Source organism: Manacus vitellinus, unplaced genomic scaffold (genome assembly GCF_001715985.3).
Source record: "Manacus vitellinus isolate BGI_N305 unplaced genomic scaffold, ASM171598v3 scaffold_39_pilon, whole genome shotgun sequence".
NCBI lineage: Eukaryota > Metazoa > Chordata > Aves > Passeriformes > Pipridae > Manacus > Manacus vitellinus.
The window spans coordinates 2536265-2558710 of NW_021940534.1; the positions used below are offsets into that span (position 1 = coordinate 2536265).

Here is a 22446-nt window from a genome sequence, read left to right on the forward strand (position 1 = left end):
CACAGCCATAACACGTTATTTCAAATGAATAAAGAACTTAATTGCAAATCCCTGCCTATTAGTTCTACCAAATACCTCCAGCTAAAGGAAAGAAAGTAAATTTTAGGCACTGGGTGATACATCTGGATGAAGAAAATAATCTAAACTCCATAGTTCAAATTGTTATCAGGACAATATTTTTATATTACTTTCTGTATAATTTTAAAGGACTCATGGGTTTAAACAGCATTTCAGTCAGCCATTAATAATATTCATTGGTACATATTTATTTATATATAGAAAAAGAGTCTTCGGTTCTCAAAATTATCTGGCTCTCTCATTCAGTCACCACTTGTGGAAGTCAGTGACAAATGAGTCCTGCTGCAATTATGTCCAAAGAGGTGTTTTTTCTGTAGAGGTTCTATTCATTCAAGCTCATGAAGGACCACTCCATTCCAGTTTAAGCAATGAATTGCAAAAACCTTCAGACCATGTCGTGGAGAAAAGGCAATATTATCTTAAGGTTTCTTATTCATTCACATGTCCCACTCCCTCATCTGGGTCAACAAAATTGCCTGTGGAGGTAAGTTATGAACCACACCACGACATACCTCAGTGCTACCACAGGCTGTAGAAAAAACATATAGAGAATATGCCTCCAAGTTCCCTATCCACCATCTGAGAAAGGATTTTAACCCATTCCTCTACTGAAAAGAGATGTAAGACAGAGATGCATGCAATCCATAAAATAGCACAAAATATACTTACACTTTGCCCGGAGAGAGTCTGTTGATAGACACACAGTATGTGTACCTGAAGAGTGACATATATTTTGGACACAAAGAAAGAACAATCTCAGATATTCAGGGATTTGAATTAGACAGCCTTTAAAGATCCCTTCTAACCCAATCTATGACATGATTCTATATACAACTCATCAGAGCAGTGCCTTTACCAGGTAGCAACAATTGGCAACATCTATCATTGTTGCATTTCCATGCCAAAGACATACTTCCTCAAGTGTGGTGTTACTGGTCATTCAGACATGCTAAAATGCATCAAACCTCCCATGTGAGCTATTTTCCCTATTATGAGTCTCTCTCTGGCAGGTATTCTGTGCTGTTACTGAACAAGTATCCTGCAAGTTGAGGATCTTTTTTAAATTCACTTCAAGAGTTGCATCAAAACTAGTTAAAGTGATGTAGAAGTACCAGTGTGACAACTCTATCCACACAAGTTGTGCTTTTACAGCTTAAAGAACATCGTAATTTTGTCTTTGCCATCGCATTATCCTCTAGAGACATGTATTCCCTACTCCTGTCATAGGTGTCAGAGGTTAGAGGTACCATGTCCTGGACAATTCTGGGTGCACAGTGCAGCCTAAGAGAATTGTAAGAGCTAAAGTAAACTCATAATCTCCTATCAGAGAAAGTCTCTGATAATGGCAGTGTTATATCCAATCATTTGCTCTCACCTCCTGCCACAGACAGTGAAATCAGGGAATTTTCCTACTGAATATTAACCACCTGGATCAGATCAGGCCCATAGCATGGCTATTATGTGGCCACTCAAGGGACAGCACTGACTCAAAGCAGAATCCAGAACTCGTGGATAAGGAGAAAGGGCATAAAAATTTCATTTGGTGGCACACTGTCCCACAGGCTCCACCCTCAGCGTCCTGGCATCTGATAATGGCTCCTGTCCTTGCTGTGCACCAGTGATAGGTAATATAACAGCCCCTGCCACCATTTCACTTGCAGGTCTTTATTTCTCTCTGGACAAACAAATATCTCAAAACAAATGAAAGGTTCTCTGAGTACCATCTCCAGCAGGAGCTTGGCAGACTTGTACTATATACATCTTTTGTGAGATTCACAGAGCAGCAGCAGCATCTCACCATGAGGGCACTAAGTGGAGGAGGTAAACCAGTTTTTCAGAAGTATTCAGCCCTCACAGTTTTTAGAGTGAACCGATGGATCCAGGGAAACACCTTATTTAAACGCACACGTAAGAACAAACCACGTCATCAGAAAATCTTGACCTTATACTTCTAGCTTTCGGAACAAATCCTGCCCCTTAAGCTCTACACTTTCCTCTCTAGAAAGTAAGTCTTGCATCTTGGGACAGAAGGCTGCACTGGGGCCTGGTCTGAGCTAAAGAAAGACACAGTGCCTATCTGAGCGTGAAACCCTGCAATCCTACAGGCACACAGACTCCATGATGTAAATGTAAGAAAACTGCCTCTTCATAGCCTTGCACAGATTAACAATCTTTCCTGTAAATGGGTTCCCCAGAATTAGATAATGCAGGATGAGTAAACCTTCCTATGGATAAAGCAGTCTAATTTGATCCACTCTGTAATGTCCAATACCTCGACTTCATGTTCCTGAAAGTGTTTCGCAGTACAGTATTTGTTATTAAATCTTCCAACTCCCACCAGTAACAAGCACAGTGGATTTACCAGTAAAGGGTGAATCCCAGCTACCAGAGAATGAATCAGTTCCCCTTAAAAAAGAGGAACTGATTCCTATCCAAGTAGCTGCAATATCAGAATGAAGTTAGTACAAAATTGAAATTTATTTCCTTTTCTTATCCTAATGTCAGTAAGCTATTGTTACACCATAGAAACATTATTTTGTTGACTGTAGTCATGACCTAGATGTGAAAGAAAAATATAGTCTCTGCACTTAAAATAAGAAACTAGATGTACATTTACAAATTCCCAGCATCATGCAAAATTTCATATCCAGACTCCTCATGTACCTTTCAAAAAATCAAACCAAATCAAACCAAAAAAAAAGGAAAAAGAAAGAAAAAAGAGAACCAAAAACCTGCAGAGCCCCCCAAACCTCCTCTCTAGTTTGTCTGAAGTTTATCTATCTTGTATTTACAGAAGCACAAACAGAACAAAGGCAAATGATTGGATATAACACTGCCATTATCAGAGACTTTCTCTGGTAGGAGATTATGAGTTTACTTTAGCTCTTACAATTCTCTTAGGCTGCACTGTGCACCCAGAATTGTCCAGGACATGGTACCTCTAACCTCTGACACCTATGACAGGAGTAGGGAATACATGTCTCTAGAGGATAATGCGATGGCAAAGACAAAATTACGATGTTCTTTAAGCTGTAAAAGCACAACTTGTGTGGACAGAGTTGTCACACTGGTACTTCTACATCACTTTAACTAGTTTTGATGCAGCTCTTGAAGTGAATTTAAAAAAGATCCTCTACTTGCAGGATACTTGTTCTCAGCAAGAGAGGTAATTCTTCATCTACACCAAAGCATTTTCTTTAGGGAGATAATGCAATAAACACCAAAGTATTTTGATATTTTATTCCTAATACTTTCTATCAACTAGTAATTTATAGCAGATTTTTATACCCACTTCATGGTTGCAATAGAAAAATGGCCAGAAATGTAATGTTGTAGTGAAATCAAGACTAATATATTAAATACTTGCACAAAAATATTAGATTTCTATAACTTCTTTATTTTTAGAAAGTCTGCATAAAAGTTTTGAGAATCAAGTGTGATGGCTTAGACAAGACTGGTATTCATCCTCAAGATGTGCCAGACTATTTCAGTCTCTTTAGATTTGCTGTAGACTAATGACTATTAGGTACAATCAGAAACACTGGTAAAATAATGGCATTAGGAGGCATAACATCAGCCTTTGTCTGAGATCTATTAAGCAAGTTAGACATATGAAAAACCATTTAGTGACTGCTTGTTCACTCTTCCATTAGGAAGACTACAGAATGTGTAACACAGTCTTAACCTCCATGTGTTTATTTACAAGATTCTTCCTTCAGGAACTTGAAAGGATATTTTTGTGTTGCAAAAGGACAAAAAGTGTAAATTATTTTAAATATGGAATGAAAATGCAAATTCATTTATCTCAGTTATGGAGCATTTGTACAAAAACTTTAGAACCGTATATCATGTTTATAATGTCCTAGCACAAGCTGGTTATCTAAAAGTAAATGAAATTTATGTTTCCCATGAAATGAATAAAATTATCTAATGATAATAAGAAAAAGGAAAATACATAACCTGTCACAAATTTAAGTCTACTGAGGTCATTAACTACAAGGTCAAAGCGCATACGACTTTATGAAGAACAACAGTACCAAAGAAGAAAACCTTGTTTTCCCAAAGGAAATTTACTGCTACTTTACTTTTATTATATTTTTCCATGTAAATTAGAGTTCAATTATCAGCGTCCTGTTATGATTTCCCTCTTCCCGTAATCTCCATTAGAAAATGAAAAGCAGCATGAAAGAAAGCAGACTGACACTAGAACAAATTAATTATGATGCTCTGACACAAGAGATTGACTTGTTTTATTATATTAACGATAATACAGATTAATTTTTAAGAACCCTACTGGTCCTAATTCACAGAAACTATAGATGCAACAAGGATATTTTGTTAAAACAAGCAATAATTTCCAAGGTCAGGAATGAACTGGGCATGCCATTATTTGGTAGGAACATTTTCAAATACTTCCAGGACTCAAAAACATGTTTGACAGCTGCTAACAGATGAATTGTCACAAACACAAAGTTTCATTTTCACCAAAACTATCAACCAAGAGACAGCCAAAACTATCAACTCTTCTATCCCCTGTGAAAGACACGGTATTATATACCAAATTTATTTGACATTTTCTCCTCTCCTCCCTAAAAAAAAGGTCAAGGTAAGGAAAAATATATGCACTACAGATCCCTATTGAGAGGTGACTCTACAGAGGGCAATTCAAGTAAGCAAGCATATTTTCTTTACCTGAAAACTGAAAATCATAGTACGAATATGCATCTTCTGCAAATGCTTTAAAAATAACTCTAATGTTCTAGTTACGAAGGTTACAAGTGGTTCTATCTTCATCTTTTAAAAGAACATTGAACAGAAATAATTTGCAAAGTGTAACTTCATACTTTCTGTTCCATATTTGATTAATAACCTATTTTCCTTTTCCATTTCTCAAGAGAGATTTCAGAAATGAACACATTTTCCTTCTGCAATCAAAAAGGTTTATGAATCTTGTAAGACTTTACTTCTCTTCAAATGCTCCTAACATGGCATGTCAAAAGATGAGGAGATTTGAATACTTGCCCAAGATTCTTTCGACCCATTTCAAGTGAAATAAAAGTCAGACATTAAAAATTTTACAACTGTTTCATGTAAAATCAAGCGTGAACTGAACTCCCAGTTGAAACCAAAGCTACTCCAAATTCTGTGGAGCCCAGATCAAAGCAGGGAGATGTTGCACAATGGCAGCATGTACTACTACCATCACCCTGCCTGGCAAAACCAGTTTGTAGTCCTGTTACTCGATGATCACCTCTAGTTATGTGGCCTTTAAAGACAGTGGCCATCAGTCCTTCATAGACTCCACAGAGGAAACTGGTTAGATTATAAAAAATTAAAAATGATGTGACATTAAAATTCAGATCTTTAGAGCGGATAATAATAGTAAACCACCAGAAAACTTGCAGCCAAATTCTTGGACCCTCCAGAGGCAGATGGAATGCTCACCAGCAGTGGCTGCTGTCCTGGTCCAGCAATGCTGCTCTGATCATGTGTCCAGGGCCTGCCCGCAGCTGTTCACAGACTTCAGACAAGTGCAGTTTTAATTCCTTGCATTTACAGCACTGTTCCTCATGGTAATATATGATATGATATGATAAGCAATATTTGGCACACAAATCTCTAATCTGTAAATAACATGAAGCCTGGTTTTAATCAATTATTACTCACAGTCTTGTATCTATGCTTGTCTTTCCTACAAAAATACACTCAAACCTTTATGATCATGCCTTCAAAGCACGCATTTGCCAACAGTGACATAATAAAAGAGAAAAGAATGGCTAGAAATCAAAGCTCTGTACATGAGAAACAAGTTTTCTCCATTAAAATAAACATAAATGGAAGGAAAATAAGATTTGGGAACTTTTAAAAGCATTCTTTGTAAAACTCATACATCTAACTGTTTGCTCAAAGTTTAATTAAAAAGCAAAAAATAAACAAACAAAAAACCAAACAAAAACAAAACCAACAAACAAAAAAACCAACTCCTCTAGAAAGTTGTTCAGCTCCACAATGCTTCCCTGGGTACTTTAATATCTGTGGTTAATGTGGTAGAGTTGAAGTACTTGAAGACTACTATAAGGTCTCCCCAGAGCCTTGCCAAGCTGAGCCACTCCAACTGTCTCAGCCTGTCCTCATATGGAAGGTGCTCCAGCCCCCTGATAATCTTCATGTCCCCTCCTGGACCTGGTTCAACAGATCCATGTCTTCCTATATTGGGGGCCCCCAAGCTGGATGCAGTACTCCAGGTGGAGTCTGAGAAGAGCAGAGCAGAGGGGCAGAATCACCTCCTTCCCCCTGCTGGCCATGCTGCTTTTGATGCAGGCCAGAACATGATAGGCTTTCTGGGCTGCAAGCACATGTTGCCAGCTCATATTCAGTTTTTCATCCACCAATACCACCTAGACCTTCTTCACAGGGCTGTTCTCAATCCTCTCATTACCCAGTCTGTATCCATGATTGCCCCAACCCAGGTGCAGGACCTTGGCCTTGTTGAGCTTCATGAGGTTTACACAGCCCCACGTCTCAAGCCTGTCCAGGTTCTCTGGATGGCATCCCTTCCATGTCAACCACACCACACAGGTTGGTGCCATCTGTGAACTTGCTGAAGGTACACTTAAGCACAAGTAGTAGTCCTAAACCTAAAATAACAGTAGTGAGCAAACAACTCACCATTTTCTCAGCACATGTTCCCCATCCCCTTGTTGCTAACGTAAGCAGGTTGTCTGAGTTGTGCTTGAACTAACAGCTTCATATCCCAAACTCTTCTGTCAGAGGGCCAAGGGGAGTGAATGGATAATGAATAGGCAAAGGAGAAATCACTGCTCGGTTGTGCTTACCAACAGATGGACATAAAGAGGCATGACCTCAGTAAATCCACACACACACCCCCAATATTCCAGATGAGAGGAGCCCTTAGGGACACGTATGCTTTACTGCTACCCCAAGGGTGTCACCATATGCATGCTCTTAATCACTCTATACATTGTACCAGTCCAGCTTGTCCCCGTTCTTTAATTTATTCCTGTGCCCCTTCATAAACTAGCGGGATCTCCTGAGCTGATGGAAGACAAGAGGACCATCAGAGCTCCCTTAATTCCTAGGCAGCAACTCAGTGCAAAGTAGCATATGCATGTGTCTTCTGAGAATAAGGAACCAGGATACAAACCACAAAAGGGGAATAGGAGGTAATAAGCATGTATTCAGTGCTTAAGGACATGCTGCACAGTCCATGACTTTTTTTAATGCCTGTCTATTACAGCTTTTATAAACTAACACACTTAGCAGGCTGATGGGAATCTGAATCATCTATAACATAAAATCAGTGTATTCAAATGTTAAGAACAACCAAGAACAAGTTCCAGATTTTAGGAGACATTTTTAATAACAAAATAAAATAAATTACAATTCCCGTATGTCCACTTTTACTATGTAAAAGAATCTAATGTTTTATTCAATAAATAAAATGTAGAGCTGTTACTCATATACCCATATTTGGGTTCAAGGCCACACAATCAGCTAATCTCTGTGGATACTGCAAAATCCTGGGATTAAAATTGGCTTTATTGACACACACAAAAAAGAGAAACATTTCATAACAGAGCTAAAATAACCCAGAGGAATTTAAAATAATTAAAACACATTGTTTTGTTTTGTTAGTAGCAAAGTAGTTCTAATTCTTATTAAATTTTCCCCTTTTTTTTTTAAGAAAGAAATGTACTACTGAACTGAAACTTTATTCATAGCATAATTTGTTATTTTTAATTATTTATATGTAATGTAATACAATGTCTCAAACATCTTCCAATCTGGTGCAATTGTGGGCTTCCCCAAATAAAAGAGCTCCTGCTTGCCTCCCCCTCACCCCTCCCTTCCTTAGCTTCTTCTCCACCAGACCTAACAACTGTGCAGCCAAAAAGTAAGATGGTCCAGCAAGTTGATCTGACAGAAAATTTAGTCAGTCTTCTGCCAACCTCCAAAAAACAAAGAGTAGTTTTCATCAGACCAGTTTACTGAACTTATCTTGCCCCAGGAACAGAGGAATTGGTACAGAAATGCAAGAGAAATTCACTTTTTTCTATGGGAGTGGTAGTTGTACCAGACAGCATCAGATCCAGCCACATGCTCAGGGCATATTTTTAAGTTAAAACTGACCTAACTTCATCTTGCCCCGCAAAAGAAAGATGGTCCTGACTTCCCACTTGCACCAGAATAGCACTGGTGTAGACATGTGACATGGGCACTGATCAGAGCCTTAAATGACAAAAAAACCTGATTCGTTTCCAACTGATCCATGTCCATTATCCAGTTAATCATGCTACTAATGAATGCCAGCAGTAGCATAAGAGAGAGCGGCAGTACTTGGTGGGTGGCCAGGAGGACGACAGGGACACTCCTTCCAGCAGAAGTACATTCTGTAGATATTTCCATGCAAAATCGAGGACAAGGGCAATTCCTCGGAAGGCCCAGAGCAAGCTAAGGAAGGAGAGGAGCTCCACCTTGTGAGGCCGACAGGCATCGACCAGCACGATCACACACTGTAATCCTTAAGCAGTCCCTGTTGCAATGGATGAACACCCAGTCAGATGTGAAACTTTCCTGTGTTTGGGTGGGTTTTACAGTTTCCACATCCTTCCACTCGCCACTATTGCTCATTTTCTTCTGGCAGCTTAATGAATGATATAGAGTGATCCCACTAACACAACACCACTTTTGCAGTAAAGAAATAGGAGTTCTCTTCCTAGTCCACTGCTATTTGCTAAATAAAACTAATAATTTCAATTAATCTGTTTTGTGCTTTTTTCTTCCCATCATCATCTTACAGTACACTGGAAGCATCTGCAGATCTATTGCTATACGATTGTACAATAACCGTACATGCAACACTTGCCCCTTCACCCGTCTCCTCATCAGCTATAAACATCAATTCATTTTTTAAATTACCTATACATTTTCACTTTAAAATATCCTGAAACACTTGAGTACTATTGGACTTCTCAAATGTATCTGAAAATGTTAATTGTCATAAATAAATATAGAGAAGCATACATATTATACAATATTTGCCATGATAAAATGCATCACAGAAAGCAAAATAGCCCAGTTCTCAGTTTCACAATTACAGTGAGAGAATTCAAGTAAGGAAAAACCTGCATTCTAAAAAACAATTTTTAAAAGTCTCAATATACTTTTGTATATATGTAAGAATGAAATGTTTCCTTTACACGAGCAAAAGACAGAACAGAAATGATTGCAAGTCTATGAACACTGCTTATGCTAGCCTTGACAGAAGAACCCCAAGCACAAAACTAGGTATTCTCAGAAGAAAGTAGAAACCAACACGTAGCAGTTCCAAAGAAGCTATTTCGAACTGCTCTGAACTGTTTGAATTAATTTTCATGACTGTTTTTCTGAGGTCAGGAGCAGAGCCCATGACAAAGAATGTGATCTGTTTCATTAGTCAAAAGGGAGTATCTAGTTTGGGAAGATCAGGAATGTTTAAGGCAGCGTATTTTGGGGCTTTTTGCAGGTTACTACCAGGAGAATTCCAGATTATTGGGACTAAATTACAGGAGCAGAAAGAGATGTGTAACTACCTATAGATTATAAAGGAGTTCAATATGCATTACTACACACCAAGTTTGAAAAGCTATCAGTATTCCTAGCCAGAACCACATATATGAGAAAGTTTCCACATGTTCATCCAAATCAGTCTGTACATAATGTAATCATAACTCCAGAGAAGGAAATGTGCCTTATCCCACCACTAACTGCATTCAAAATTTTCTCTTGTACTGTTTCTCCAGGATGGCTTAACTGTATGAGGACCTTTGATATCAGAGATGTCCACATGAGAAGCAGACTTTGGTACTGCTGGAAAAGTGTGGAAAGATATTCAAGCATACATGGCCTTGCATGAATGACAAAAGGATTCTTACAGCTTATCTACATGAGGAAGTTACTCTGTATTAATTGAGGGTATGAATATACAGTGCAAACTCAAATGCTCGACAACTGCTTCCATGTGCAATTAGCTGAACGCTCCAGTATAATGAGCTACTTTACATTAAATAAGAACATCCAATAATACCCAAAACAAGAGCCAGTGTGGAGCAATGGGTCTTGTGTACCTCCTACCTTTTTCCCTGGCAACTTCTCCTGGCATTTTCAGCATCAGTAAAACAGAAACTTAAAAATAAAATAAAGTAAAATAAAATAAAGTAAAATAAGTTCTAAACAGTTTAACTTAGCAGAGATTTCCAGGAGAGAGCACACTCTCACTTCGCAGTTCGTAGACAGCTCATTTACAGAGACGTTCATGCTACTGACATCCTGCCAAATCCTGCAACTGAATATGTTAGGGAACACTGAAGATGTTACCCCTTTTTGCTGCCTGCCTCACTTTCTGCCAAAGATGGCCATTGCTGCAGCACAGTAAGCAATCTGCTCATGCCTTGCAACTCCCCAGTTCACAGTTCACTGTATTTGCTCTCTCTGAACATAAGTGTGCTATGTACCATCTGTGAACCATCCTGGCTGCCCAGCAAGCATCCATGTTGTTCTGCTACTCTTTTGTCCAGCAGACTAAGGAAAGGAGCAGGACAGAGAACCAGACACAGCAATAACCCTACCAAAACTTAAAGGTTTTATTAGCCAAAGCTTCAGGAAGATTAATTTGAGTATGCTTTTAAAATATATTAGTTAAACTGTAACTGGAGCTTAAAAGTGATGGTAAAATGCTTTTGTTTAATTTACTTAAGAAGTAAATTTAACTTAATTTACTTTAGAATTCGCAAACAAAAGTCATTTCCAAATAAAAGAATCTGTAACAGATTTGAATGTGATTTAATTAATATACTTTTGAAGGTAGCTACAATTCATATTCCAGAGTGTGCATGCCATTGATTTGGAATACTTTTCCCGAATGTTCCTATGTATGCAAGCCTAGAAACTGCTATTCGTTTTTTCTGAGATGCAAAATGCAGTGAAGACAGAAGGCTGTGTTTAGCACTGGGCAGGAAGGTAGCTATGAAGAAGTGTGAAGTGAAAATATTTCAAATAAGTATTTTTGTAAGGCACTTGCAAAAATGACAAAAATGGCTCTGTTGCTTAGCTCATTTTCAACCAAATTACTTAACCAGATGGAAAGCCAAGATATGTGACCTTCTGTGCCAAGTAAGGTCATACTGGGTTTTTTTTTCTTAAATAGAGTTTAAAAGTAGAAACTACTCTGAAAATACACACTGAAGTTTTGGGGAAAACTCAAGGTGAATACATTTTCTAAAGGATAATTGGTTAGGCAGCTAGACACACAAAACAGATGTAATCTAACAGCACTCAGATTTCTAAGAAAAAAACATGTATGATACCATCTCTGTATTATATATCATTCTGATGCATGCTGCAGGCCAAATTCTTCCTTGGTAAGTCACCTCATAAGCACATCAGAAAAAAAAAAACCAGAAAATTACATACCTACACATTTTAAAGAAGAAATAGTCATGACATAACTGAATTCTTACTTTCATGAGAGCCACAGAACTTGTTTTTAATAAGTTTTAAGTTCTGTAGTCAATGCTAGATCCTGCTTCACTTTTCAGCATCTGCACTCTCAGCAAAGCCTGTAGTAGATTAGAGAGGGGCTTAAAATTACAAATTGCATTGACATTTACAAGTCAGAAGTGACACATAGAAACCCTCTGCAATTGAATCCCTCAATCTGTGTACACTCCCAGCTGGCTTCAGTAGGCCATCAGGCCACAGTTTACTGTGGACAAAAAGGCTTTTCTTGGAGTTGCTCCATTGAGGACTTCTTTAAAACAGTGGAAGGACTTAAAGAGGCTTTAGGACCTAACATCTTATACCAAATTTTAATGAAAAGTAAGCAAAATATTAATGTTTTGACAGCTTTATTCTTCAAGCCTCAAATGAGAAGTTTTACAGAAAAAGTAGATCTAATAATAGTATACAGTACAAATTTCTATAAAGCTTTAAGACCTGTTACAGAGATATCAACTATCTTACATTATTTAGGTCTACAATCCTGCACAGAACTGTGGAAATCTTGAGTATATGAATAATCCATCTTTATTTGGGTGAGCAAATCAGATAACCAGTCTCATAGGTATTTTTAGCATTGGGATTTCAGGACCTATTTCTGAGAGGCAAGAGGCAACTACTTCCAATACACCAGAGTGTTCAGGTTACAGAGCTCATGTGTGATCAAGGATCTTGTAATCCATGCTGCAATCCATCACCAAAAAGTCTAATTCTCATCAATAATAAAAGCTGCTTTACATAGTGAGTATTAAGTATTTCCCTTAAGGCCTAGCTAAGCATCCAAGGAGGCCTCATCCCACCAAAGGCAGAAGCAAGTGTAGTACATGTTAATTCATCACAACTTACAGCACTTTAAAAGAACAGTGGTACAAGCCCCATCACTCAGTAGCAACCAGGGTAGAATTCTTTCAAAAAACAAACAGCATAAAGCAACTAAGAGAAAACTAGAAACAGACATCAGATTTTTAAAATATCTTTTCAATCTTTTATTTCCAAAGTAATTAAATTCTCAATGAGAAATGATCAGGCTAAAACTGTCAAATTATACAGTTGTGTTTATATAACACTCGTCTCTTTCCCCAGCTACCTTTTGAATGTGAAAAGCATACAATTTTTTTTTTTTAATCAAAACCAGGGAAAGTATTTTCCCATAAGCTTTCCAGGAAAGTCAACCACAGGAAAGGGCAGAGTAAACTGATCAAACTGTACAATCCTACCAACTTCTAGGAAAGATGTTGTAATTTCCATTATTTTTCCACTGCCCACACAGTATGGATGGGAATCAGCAGACTTGTAGTCTATTTCCACTTCTGCTATTAAATAATTATTATACTATGTTTATCCTCATTTTACTACCTCAGGAAATGGCGAAAAAACCAAACAAACAGAAATGCAAACAAAAAAGAGAGAGAAAGGGAGAAAGAGAGAAAGAACAACAGACGTTACTTGAACAGCTAGCCCAAATTTGGCATCTTGGAGGTGCTTTCACTTAGAGACATGAACTGGCACATTCCAGCTAGTTTAAGAATATTAACTAGCTAGCCTGTGAATTTTCTGGAAAAGCTTAGCGAACACACACAGATGTCATGACGTGGTGTTATTCCTGGAAAGTCTATTTGTGATGTCCACATATCAGAAATGGCATCACTCGTCCTTAGGCAACTCAATACTCAAATTCTGTGACATCCTCGTAACAATTTTGACTTGTGAAAATTTTGAATTGCTGTAACCAAAGTATTTTACAGAAAAACCTAATTTTTATAGTTACATCAAGTAAAATAGCATCTTGATACTGTCTGCAGAACAAATAGGATAACTAAAGTGCTGATTTTGGTGTAAGTGGATACTCTTGTGTTTGGGTATTTTAACCAGGAAGGCTTAGCCCAACCTTCTAGGCATGACTTAAAATACAATATACAATTTCACTAACCATTTTGAGAACTTACATAGCTTCCATTCACTAGGCATCACACAGTGTTCCCTTTTTCGGGTAAGCTTCAGAATATCCGTAGAATTATTTTCTCCATATTATGCCTACAAAGCCCAGGTACAGCACCTTTCACTAAATTGTCTTTGAAGACACAGGAGATGACCATCCGATTCACTCACACAGGACTGGAAACTCATCTTCTGGTTCCATACTGAAAAAGCCTTTTCGCTTTATTAAAGATAAAAATTTAAGTAATATTTGGTAAAACACACTTAAATCTTGAGTAAAGGTTTTCTAAAATCCATCAACATGTGTAAAAATGCTACTTTGCACGAGGAAGACTTCAGGATGCATCTCTGTTAGGGCCATGAGAAAAAGACTTAAATATGAAAAAGACTGTTTAAAGGAACAATAAAATTTACAACTACAAGCTTCTCTTCTGTACAGAAAACTAAAAATAAGTTGAACAGCTGTTCAAGATCAGTGAGTTTAAATCAGTGTCTTCCTCCACAAAGAGTGGCTGAAGTCCTAGGATTAAAATTAGGGACAACTCAAACTCTGCAGAATTGGCTGAAGCCTTCCTGGTAAGTATCAGCCACCTTTCCTTTTGCATGGTAGCATCTCTAATCACTCCAGTGTCAACATCTTGGTTCCTTTATACCATATCAAAGTAATGAATGCCCTTGAATTTCACTTCTGCTTGTTATGAGAAAAATTGTCCTCCTGATGTTTTATCACGGGGAATTTTCTCTTACCTATTCAGGCATGCTAGATTGCTTTGTCTGGTAATTATCAGGGTGCAGTCTTTATTTTAACCTCTGGAAAGGAAGAGATTTTTATCACTGTGTCCACAGTCAGGAAGTATTAGTTTCACAGCTTTCAGACCTTGCCACATCATTTGAATGTGCTATACAATGGTACATTTATGAATTATGGGCTTCATCAGCCAGCTATATCCACTGGAAAAAGTGGCGAGTGATCCAGTCCTCTCAGCCTAAATGCAGTCTCCCTTTTATGCTTTTTCTTAAATGTTATTGCATATGAATTCTTCTTGGAATTATGTAATGTCTGCATGTCAGTGCAAATCTATCATGCACTAAACTTTAAATGAGAGGCATCAATGAAAACTTACTTAGAAAAATGATAAATGAAAAAGTAACATGGTGGAGAAATATAGTGACAGAATCTACAATTACAAACTTCTAACCTTTGCATAATGTTTAGATTAGGCTGCAGTTCAGCAGAAGCTTCAGAATGTTTATGTTAATTTTGCCCTTCATCTGACAAATGGTTTTTTGAGTCCCACATTCAAAATTAGGTGTTAAACCACATTTTCTCCAAAATAATGATACTGCTATCATAAGTGATATTTCAAATAAGCATTATCAAATATGCTTCTACTTAAAAGTAGCGACTATACTTAAGTAAGTTTTGCCAATCCATTTCCACTCAATCATACTTACATAACAAATTTCTGTATAATAAAAAAGATGGGGCATTTTCCCTTTGCACGCTATAATAATTTAAAATATATCTTTCTAGGTTCTTACACTGCAAACAAACTTTACCTAAATGCCCCCTAAAGATGCGTTAGCACAGGACAGGAACAAACCAAGACCTGACTTACAAAACAGTAAACCTTCTGTCCTGTGCTAAAACCCTGCAGCTCTCTACAGGCTTCCTGCAACTTTCCATGGTGTCCTAAACCATGGTGGGGCCCACCTTACATGAAGAGGAAGCTATACACAGAAATCTGTGAAGCCTCTGAAGTCTAGCCATCAGAGAGAAAAATATAAATTTCCTATATTTAAATTGTGTCTATTTCAAAATGTCATTGCTGGAATTCTTTTAAGACTTTTTTTTAACTTTAAAAGTCTTTCTCATCTTGACTTTGCATGTCTATTTATGTGTGTACACATAAAATAGTTTCCCTAAAGCTGTTAGTTCTGTCATATCAGAATTTCCTCTAAAAAAGTCATCAGAACTGAAAGCTTGCAGCCTTTAGCCACACAAAACAACACTGTGGTTTCTTGTCTCTACTAAAAACATGCATTACAACTATACTAATTCTGCAAGTCCTATTAAAGTGATGAATCAATTAAACTGTGCATTATCCAACTTGCATACAAATCCTGTATTAAGAGTTTGACTCGAGCTGACAAAAGTCAAAAAATGCAACAGAAGCTATCAAAAAAATTCAGGATCCAATTATAGTCAGGTAAATCTAGAGTAAAAGCTCTGAAACAAATAAAGTTACCATGGTGTAAAGTTTGAAGTAACTGGGAACAGAATTTGCTCACCTGGCATTTACTCACTTCACTAAACCTAAAGCCCTGAAAGGGTCAAACAATGAATAACTACATAATTTGTGAGAAGAAATGCCTAGAGACCCGGATACAGAGGTGAAGTGAGGATAGGTGGTTTGCTTCCATACTGAACTTTCTAGATTTTGTTAGTCTAAGCCAGACCATGGATATTGCTTTAATAAGCCATGAATATTTTCCATGTAAAATTACATTCATTTAAAAATAAGACGTGATTCATGCAGAATTCACATGGCAGACCCTGGAATTTTAGAGCAGACTGAATATTACAGCCAGATGTATAAACCTTTAAACAACTTCAGCTGGGATTTCTTTTTCCATATAATAAAAGTAATTGTTTCAAGTAAGGACTGTGAACACTTGGATACTTTAATATTTCTTTCTGCATCTAGTTTGTGTATTTCATAGTAAATACTAAGGACTTGAATATGAAAAGTGCTAAGATTAGCCATAGTAGTAGTCTCTTCAAGGATGCTTTTGCTTTTGTAGAGTTGCGCTTGCACCTCACATGTGGCAAAGCACACCTAAAGAAAAAGGATGTGGACAATAACTTAAAACACCTGTCAAAATTACAGAGAGCATATACTTGAATGAATGTTATCTAGAAAAAAAAAAAAAAAGAAACCTTAATTAGGGTGCAGAATATTACTTGTAAGTATGCAAAATGAAACCAGCACCAAACGCCTTTACCACGTTATGTTAGCCCTGGACCAAAACCGCATTCAGAAGCTCCCATTCGAGAGGACTCACAGGCAAATCCCAAAGCTAAGTTCAGTTAAACTTAAAAAGTTTTTGCAGAAGATAATGCAATGAACACACGCCCGGAGCCAGCAATCACTTGCCGTTCACCTGGAAGGCGGGGGTGAAGAAGCTCGCCCGCCCTACTTCGGGAGGAGGAGGAGGGAAGCGGGCTCAGCTCCCTTCCTCGCTCTGGCAGGTGCCCGTCAGTGTCCACCCGGGCCCCCGGGGAAACGCGAGCGGCCTCTCGGGACGGGGAGTGCGGGGCAGCCGCCGCCGCCCGAACGCCCGCTCCTTACCTTTTGCCTGGCGGCGATGTTCCTTTCCCGGGTTGCGGGTCGAGCGGACTGCAGGGGCGGTATCCCGCCGGGAAGGCTGCCGGGGAGCTGCTCCGAGCCTCCCGTCCACACGATCCGCGTCCTCCTTCCCTCGCTGCTCTTCTCCCTCCCCGTCGCGCATCTGCCTCCGGCCGCGAGGGCCGCCGGCACCCCCTGCGCGGCCGCGCGGGCGGGAGCGGAGGGGACCGGGGCTGTTCCGTCGCCGAGGCCGCCGCCACCGGCGGTCGCCTGGCGTCCAGCTGCAGGCGGCGCTGCCGCCGCCTCCACAAAGTGGCAAATTCATCTTCCAACGTCCGAGAGCGGCGGCGGAAGGCGCTCCGTGCCGAGTGGGTCCCACGGCTACCGGGCGGCTGCGGGGGGGAGGTTCTCCCTCGGTTAAAAAAAAAAAAAAAAAAAAAAAAAAAGCCTCTTGTGTTCTGGAAAATGTCGAATTATATCATGCCAGGACGACAACTTATGCCAAGATCACCTTAAATTATTAGAAAGCGACAGTATTCTCCTTTTCCTAGTCTTCGGTTCTTCGGTGGGGCTTTTGAAACAGAGGTTGTTGCTACCTACACGCAACGCGTGTGGAATTCATCAAGCTTTGTAGCCCAGCTGGATGATGTTCTAAGTACAAACTCTCCCTAGTAGAAGGTAGCGATACCCCGTCAATGTTTTCCATTTACAATGGGTTTAAAAATGTGTAATCGTACATGACAGACTGTTCCAAAACCTATAGACCTGTCAAGCAGAAATTCACAGACTCGAACCTTTAAGGCGTAAATGAATTGACAGTGTTTCTTTTTCTGAAGTGTGAGTTACATAACGTTTGCATAGCTCACTGGCACATACGCGCACTATTCATTGCAAAGCTCTCCCAAGGTAGCGGGAGGCCAGGAGTGAACATTCACCACAGGTTAGATTCTGTCCTTGCCGTACTTCGCTACAGAAACAATCCTGCGAACAGTTCTCCGTAGAGACAAGCATGTGAAACCCCGAGGGGAGAGCGCTTTTACCATCCCGCTCCTCGGTGTCAGCAGAGGGATGCAGGAGCGTTTTACAGGGCTGTTGCCTGCGGGAGCTACAGTCATCTGTGCAGAGTTCCCAGGCTCTTCCTGGAGATCTAAATACTGGATCTAGCTAGCACTAGATCTAAGCATTTCATAAAATGCGTAACAGACATGAGTGCTTTGACTGAACATACAGTTGTAGGTGTTACCAATCAAAGAAAGCTGTAATTCTCAAACCATGCAGAGTAAGATTTGACTTCATGGTAAGTAGAAGGTTAACAGAAATCCCAAGATGGAGCTCAGTCTGACAACACAACAGTGTTGTCATTCACACACAGATGGAAAACGTAACTTTATATATTGTTTTGATTCGTTATTTATCTCTGATGTTTTTTATTACTTTACAATTTTGTTGAATTTTGCATATACTTATACTGAATCATGGCACATATAGGGATTTCCAAAACGAAGTGAAACTGTTTAGATTGATTCATATCAATTACACATTTCATGTTTGAGAGTATTTGTATTTATAGGGATAACTTTTTAAGCTTCTTAGGGGTAAGACAGAATGACAAGTGTGGATGATGCAATAGTCTGCTAATGCTGAAACACTTAGACAGGATATGAAAAGGGGAATGAATGCAGGATTTCAGAAGTGAGCAGGACACTCTTAGGAAACATTTCACTAATCAGTTGCTCTTATCAGTCAACAGATGTAAAACCACAAAGATGCAGTGGAACACTTGGAGATACTCAGCTTATGTTATTTATCACACCATAACTTAACTGCATACTACTCAGTTTTCAAGTTTCTCTTTGTGCTGGTTTAAAAGTTAACCAGCAGGGGGAATGAACCCAACTCAAAGGAGAGATTATAAGTCAGAATAACAATTTATTAAAATAATACAGTAAGTACAATAATACAAACAAACAATTGGTCTCAACCCACAAAAACCCAAATGTGTAACCCAGTACCCTGGGGCCTGAACAAAGTGGTGTTCCTTGGGCCCTGTTTGAGTCCAAAGTAAAGGGAGAGGGGAAGAACCTGCTGGTGGGAGAGCTGCTGCAGTCTGGCCAGAACTGGTGATCGCAGTCCAGTGGTGGTCTAAGTCTGGTTGAGAGCGATGAGATGCAGCCGTCCTCTGGATCCCACGAGTGGGTTCCAAAATGTTCCAAAACTCCAAGATTATATATCCTCCAGTTCAGGCAGGAATGCTTGGTACTCTCCTCAGGGCGGGGAGTTCACAAAGGGTGTGAGGACAGAAACATCCTTCTATCTCACAGGCCTCTTAACACCTAGTTTATAGCCTGAGGAGTCAGGCTCTATGGGCAGAGGGTGCGAATGGTCTATTGACAACAATAGTCTAGTTTCTGGGAAATGACATGGAAGGCTATAGAATACAGTTTTGGGTTACACCCACCATGCTCTATGGGCAGAGGGTGCGAATAGTCTATTGACAACAATAGTCTAGTTTCTGGGAAATTACATGGAAGGCTATAGAATACAGTTTTGGGTTACACCCACCATGATGAACTGATCTCAGCTGTCCTAACTAGGACACTCTTGTCTTGTAAATTGTATTAATTAGCTCGTTTATCAGTTCATATTTAGATTCCTGCTTTCAGTAGCAATTAAATAGCCCTTAGATTCAAAAGCCACATTCTGCTTCTAGTGTTAATAAAGATGTACATGGCATTTACACAGGACTTTTCTCAGTATTTCATAGACTAGGTAGTTTGACATTTCTACGAAACATGTTGTCGCATGACTGTTACAGAGAAACTGGAGTGCATAGATACATATTTATAAGACTCATACAAGAACACAAAACAACACTACCTACGTTACTTGAAAGTAGCATCCCATCATGTGTTGTTCTGGTATTTTACTCTGTGGATGAAATTCCTAATGAGAGGTACTTAGTATTTACTTTCATGAAGGACACTTTCTCTGCAACCCACAGATGACTTTTTCTGTAGTTTTGCCCACAGCAGATCTGCTGTTTTCTGCACTGATGGCGGGACACTGCAGTAACCAGTCACTTTGGAAACAAATGCAAACCTGGGGTACTTTGTATGCTCTGGAAAGCCTACACATCTGTTTCCAAAACCTTCTCATAGACTGTAGTAAGCTCTACACCAAGAGCCAATAAACATTGCTTGCTAATACAAGCTGCTTTGAACTAACTGAAAAGAACTGCTTATATTAGTTAATAGTGGCTGGTAACCGCATTTAAAACTGCACTGCCTGGTGCACTCCAGTATACAATACAAGCTTGTAATGTATCTTCAAACATGCCAGCTGCTTCTTTTTACAGCACCTTCAAACCGTTTTCAACATTTAATTCTATTGAGCTATGATGTCTAAGAAACATACCCTTTGATATCTAAAAGTGAGCCCTAAGTTCCTCCAGGATAACTGTGTTTTATGGAACTGGTGTTTCCAGATGGAGCTAGCTGCCAAAACTATGAGTGTCCTTAACATTAGGATTCTGGCAGTCGAAGAGCAGCCTCTCTGTGATGGAATAAGAAGAGCAGGTTGTAGGAAGCAGCTCTTGCACGAACATTTAAGAACCTCTTAGAATGACTTAACCCTTTGCAATTTGTCCTTCTTCCAGGACCAAGGTTTTTAAGTTGCATTTAGAACCCTTCACTACACTGTCTAAGCACTTTAGATAATGTTAACATTTTATACCAATATAATTGTCTCATCCAGGTCTTTCACCTCGCAGGTGAGATTGTATCATTAAGTTAACTTCATGACCGGGAGAAGAGAAGGCAGAAATATAGGTGTTGATACAATGAAGCACCCCAAAGCAGTATATTGAGAATGAGCATTCTTACTCATAGTCAAAGTGAGAAGATAAACCAGTTTGAATTTGTTTCCTTGAATTTAGTGATTTCCCTTTGAAACATACCTGATTTTTTTTTTCAAATTGGTCCCCTCCTTCCCTCAAATTCTAACTTTGCTGATTTTTTCCGAAAGTCTTTTTGATCCATATTGTCTCAGTCTTGTCTGGGAGACGCAACAATCAATTATTAAACTGTTGACAGCATACTGAAACTACTCCATAAACTTGTAAATCATAAAGATACTATGAAAGGCAGAGAAGGTTTCAAAAACCAAACTCGGAAGTTAGTTACCACAGCTGTTGAAGTTCTGCCAGAAGAAACCTGTGACAAAATGAAATTCACTTGTATGGAATATACCAGTTTCTAAAATAATGGATTCAGTCTATGTTTGAGGATCTGTCTGCTACTAATGTGGTATGCCTTCATTAAAAGGATCAACAAAACCATTATCTTCTATTTCTCCTCAAGATGCAGATACTAGTCTAATGTGTAGAATATTAACATAGGTAATACAACTAGGTAAAGCATCTCCACTAGGTAAATACATCCCTCTTTACAAAATGACAGTCTAATTTATCATCACAACCTGAAGCACAGCCTTTGGATGTCTTCTGTCATGATTCTGAACTAATTCAAACCTATTCATCTTATGGGAAATAGTCTGTTGTATTCAAACATCTGTGTTCTGCCATTTGTGTAGCCCATGGCTCAATTATATTTTTGTCTCCTTATTGTGTGTTAACAAGAAGCTTCTTTAATTATGTATTGTTGGCAAATAATTTGCATTTTCCTTTTAAAACGACCACCATCTGTGATTGCACCAGCCTTAAAATAGCTTTAAAATAAGGAATCTGCATCTCTCTTGCCTAAATTGGGTGGTGATTAATATATGCTCCCCAGACATTTCTTTTTTACACAGTATAAGAATTGTAGTATTTCCTAATACCTCTGGAACTGGTTGCCCAGAGAAGTCGCGGATCCTTGGGAAGTGTTCAAGGCCAGGTTGGATGGGGCTTTGAGCAACCTGGTTTAGTGGAAGGTGGCCCTGCTTACAGGTGGGAGTGTCGGAACTAGATGACTTTTATGGCCCCTTGCGTCCCAAGTCATTCTATGATTCCATGATTCTAAGTATTTTGTAGTATTTATGTCACACATATTTTCTAGTTTTACTACCAATTCTACAGGACTATGCTTTACTCTCTTCTAAGATTAAAAATTCCCAGGAGCGTGACACTCTTTCCACTTCTTCTCTTTCACTACCCCTTTACCTGATCCCTGCCGAAGCAAGAGCCACATACCTAGAGCTCTTCACACCAGCCAAGAACCTGCTGACGGTACAACACAGCTTTGGGACAAATTATCAGCACTGCTGCAGGCATGTGAGCCCAGCCTGGCCTCCTCTCAGGTTCGAAGATTAGGTCTTAAGTCTTAAACTCGGGGTACAGTAGGAGTGGAACTGGGCCTCGGCTCTCTCGGGGCCTGCCGCGGCTCCTACATTTTGCAGGAATAAGCAGAGCTCACCCCTCAGCCCCTGTTTCGGAGGCCGTTTCCCGCCGTTGGCCGCAGCCCCTGAGCCCGCCCCGGCCGTTAAAGCCCGGCGGGACCGCCCAGCCCTTCCTTCATCCCGCCCGGGC

At 39.3% G+C, this 22446-nt stretch overlaps 1 protein-coding gene across 2 annotated transcripts in view; it reads right to left on the reverse strand.

Moving 5' to 3' along the window:
• The window catches only part of RNF144B (ring finger protein 144B), a 91864-nt gene extending 69682 nt beyond the window's left edge, over positions 1-22182 (reverse strand). For both annotated transcript variants that reach the window (XM_018077679.3, XM_018077682.3), the window contains exon 1: positions 22111-22182. The gene's annotated coding sequence lies outside the window, so the exon portion shown is untranslated. The remainder of the gene's footprint in view (positions 1-22110) is intronic.
• Between the last annotated feature and the right edge of the window lie 264 nt (positions 22183-22446).